The sequence below is a fragment of the Elephantulus edwardii genome, unplaced genomic scaffold (assembly GCF_000299155.1).
Source record: "Elephantulus edwardii isolate Elephantulus edwardi_28Jun2011 unplaced genomic scaffold, EleEdw1.0 scaffold00334, whole genome shotgun sequence".
Taxonomy (NCBI): domain Eukaryota; kingdom Metazoa; phylum Chordata; class Mammalia; order Macroscelidea; family Macroscelididae; genus Elephantulus; species Elephantulus edwardii.
Genome location: NW_006400084.1, coordinates 584,785 through 588,340, shown reverse-complemented (window position 1 = coordinate 588,340; position 3,556 = coordinate 584,785). Strand labels below are relative to the sequence as shown.

General features: G+C 37.4%; 1 pseudogene; it reads right to left on the bottom strand.

Moving 5' to 3' along the window:
* Positions 1–1,067: 1,067 nt before the first annotated feature.
* LOC102846238 lies at positions 1,068–1,720 on the bottom strand (annotated as a pseudogene).
* Positions 1,721–3,556: the final 1,836 nt, after the last annotated feature.

The following is a 3,556-nucleotide window of genomic DNA, read 5'->3' as shown; positions in this document are numbered from 1 at the left end:
TTGTTGCATGTTGGTAAAACACATTTGACTTATTTCTCCTATTTCGTAAATAAAGAAATGAAAGGAGTTGGTGATTGAAAGTTTTAGGGATATAAGTCACTCAGTGAATTATACAAGCTAGGGCCATCTGTCTGTCAATAGGACCTTGGTTTTCACGCTGATGGAATCTTCTTTAAATGTTATGACTTACTCTAAAGGCAGGAATAATCCCACCTTATACTTGATGCTGTACACAGACTAGATACTCAGTATGCAAGATGCCCTGCATGCATATTGAACTTAACTGAGCAAAAAAGAAGTTGCACTAAGAGTGCCATCATTTGCAGAGGAGGTTGACAGTGGGACAAATAAAACTATTAGCTCAGTCTTTTATAGGAGCAATAAATAATATTAGTGATGGCAGGATGGAGGCAAAATCATTGACGGGCTAGTGTTTGTTTTGCAAATACAAATGGCCCGTATGAAAATTATTCAAGCTTAATAGCATAGAAATGCAAATATAGAAAAATGAGAGACAATTTAATCCTGTCACTACAGCAAAGATTCTTTAAATGATTAGAAGCAGTTTTGTTGAGAGGGAAAGGAAATGAAGCACTCGTAATTGCTGGGGGGTTGTAAACTGGCACAACCTGCTGCAAGGGCTATTTGGCAAAATTTTTTTAAAGTAAAAAAATATTCATTATTATAAAATTTCTATTTCCTCATGTTAGGCATTATGAAAAGTACTAGTGATATCATGGCAAGCAAAATATTGTACTTATCTTGCTGGTAATGAAATAAATTGATATCAGTAACTAGGGCAAAGGGGGTAGGTGTTTCAGTGAGAATGGATCAGGACAGAGCAGTCTTCAAAACTATTATACACAGGGTTGCTGTGAATTGCAGGTGACTTGAAAGCAAGTAAGAACGACATGCATTCTATGTTGTTTTGATCTTGTGAGAAAGTTAATTTCAAATATGCATTAAAATGTGTTAGAATGCAAAGTAGGAGTGAAGAAGACCAGGTAATTTTTTTTTAATGAAAACTCCACCAAACCAAACAAACATGGATGTTGTCCTTTTTGGCCTTAAACTTTCAGGAAGGACTCTTTAAATGGCTTAGAGTTTGCATGTTTCAATGCCAGAACACATGAATAGACTATGACATCCACTGTAAGATGTTCTTTAGCTATTAGGCCATCAAGTCTCTTTGGCAGGTCATTCTTTGGTAATGAAATTACTTCTACAAATTCTCTATCCCCAGCGTTTGGTTTGGGTCTCACATTTTCAGCAACGTCACCATTAATTGTCACTGTCATGACATGAGCAGTACAATTTGCCAAACCTGGATCCATACATACAACCAGTGAGTATTAATTAAGCAATTTGTAGCCATTTTCTTCTTCAAGCTCCCAAAGAGCAGCTGCTTCTGGGCTCTATCATCTATGAGAACTGCAGGGAATTCTGTACAATAGCCACCCACTGATGGGCAGAACTGTTTCACCAGAACAATGCACTCATAATGAAGAGGTTTTTGTAGCACTGGAAATCATTGTCACACTGTCAGTAGACTGTCTTTCCCTGGTTGTATGTTTCACAGTTTCCCAAGTTCTTGTTTTACCAGTAGGATCCATGTAAGTTGTTTTTTCAAGTTTTACACATTTTCATTCTTAAATTAACTCCTCTGAAATATGGACTGTTTGGCTGTTTGTGAAGAGTCCATTGCTTCTTGCTTTTCCATTTTCACACTAGTTAGTTAGTTAGTTGTTGCAATCTTCAAATAAGAAGTTCAGGTTTCTCCACCACCTTGCTTCTTATGTCCTCTTTGATTTGTAGACTGGAAGAAAATAGGTATCTTTCTATGTTTTTTTGTTGTTAAATGTTGTTGAGTCGTTGATGACTCATATTGATTCTATGAATGAAAGACTTGAACACTTGTATGATTTTCATCATTTCTCCATGTTCATAGAGTTTCTGGAGGCAAACTATTTCAGAAGTGGATGCCACTCCAGCTTCCAAATTTGTTTTAATTGGCGAATGGGTAACCATTACTGCATTTGACACATCAGTGTCTGTTGGGAAATCTTGGGGAGGAAGAGAGGGCCTCTGGCCTGGACAGATGGCCTCAGCTCCAGAGAAGTGCAAGCCTCCCAACAGCCTTTAATACGGGGTAGAGAAAGCTCCCATGTGTTTGGCTGTACCAGCTTGAGAAACCTTGCCACCTGGGAAGAAGACTGCTGCATCTGTTGAGCTGGGAGTGGTCCACGTGAGGCTGAGGTTCTCCTAACCAATCCTCATGACTCACATCTGTAAGCCCACCCTATCCTGTCTTGTTGTTTACCTGCTTGTATATAATAAGTGTGCTGCAGTCCCCAATAAAATTGAGAGGGATTGACTCTCTGATCCTCTCCCAGAATGCTGTCTCCGTCGTGCTTACCCACATTAGGGTGTCACTGTTGGCTGCTGACAGATGGACAGTGACAAGTGTCACAGTGTTTAGTATCATAGCAACCGCGAGTTACCTCTGTTCAGCAAATGAACAGACCAGTGCTATGCTACTTAGAAGAATTTTTGACCAAAAACAATTAAAACCAGGCATAAGGGTTGCAGATTAAAATGTCCCACCTTTGGCTTGATAACAGCACTTTATGTCCTCTAGGCCAACTAAGCTCTCTTGTTGTTGTTGTTAAGAGCCATCAAGCCATAGATGATTCATAGTGACCCTGTAAATGAAAGACCTGAACACTTGTATAAACAAATTTAAAGAAATACAATAAAACATTTTAGCATAATACTACTACAGTAGTAATAGTAATATTTTATGCTTGTCATGAAATAGTGTCCATTTGCTATTACCAACCATTGTATGTACTTCAAATTTTTAGTACAGTGGGATTTATGGGGATTAATTTACAACCACAGGTAAAAAAACCCAAACAAAAGAACAACAGATGTCTGTAACATGATTATTACCTGTGCAATACTGTTGTCAGTTGATGAACATTATGGTGATGGTATTTTCAATTGTTTCATAAGCCTGTGAAAGTTGGACAGTTAATAGAGACTGAAGGTCTATGTACAGGTTCCACAAGAACAAAATGTCATGTTCAGGAATGTCTGTTCATTGCAATGTTATCTATAATTTAACCATAACAATGAGCTTGAATATGGATGAGAGTGTGAGAATGGCCCAGGATAGAGCAAGCTTTGAATCATGGGCTTGCTGCAAGTTGTACTTGACTCATTGGCATCTAAGAACAGCTGCATATATAAGATTGAAAAAATTTTAAGAAAAATATATAGACGTTACTGCCAATGATACCTTCCTGAGAGTCTGGACTGGAAAAGGGACTCAATGCTTATTGTATAAGGTGGATTATTGTGTGCCCTGTCACTATATTCTGCCATATCTTATTAATAATTATATTAGCTACAAGTGCATTCCTCAATAAAACTTTTTAAATTATTGAAAGTAAAAAAAATCAATTTTATCTTTCTATATTCACTACATAAAATAGATTCCAATACATAGCAACCCTCCACCAAGTTTTTGAAGCTGTGTTTATATATAGCAAAA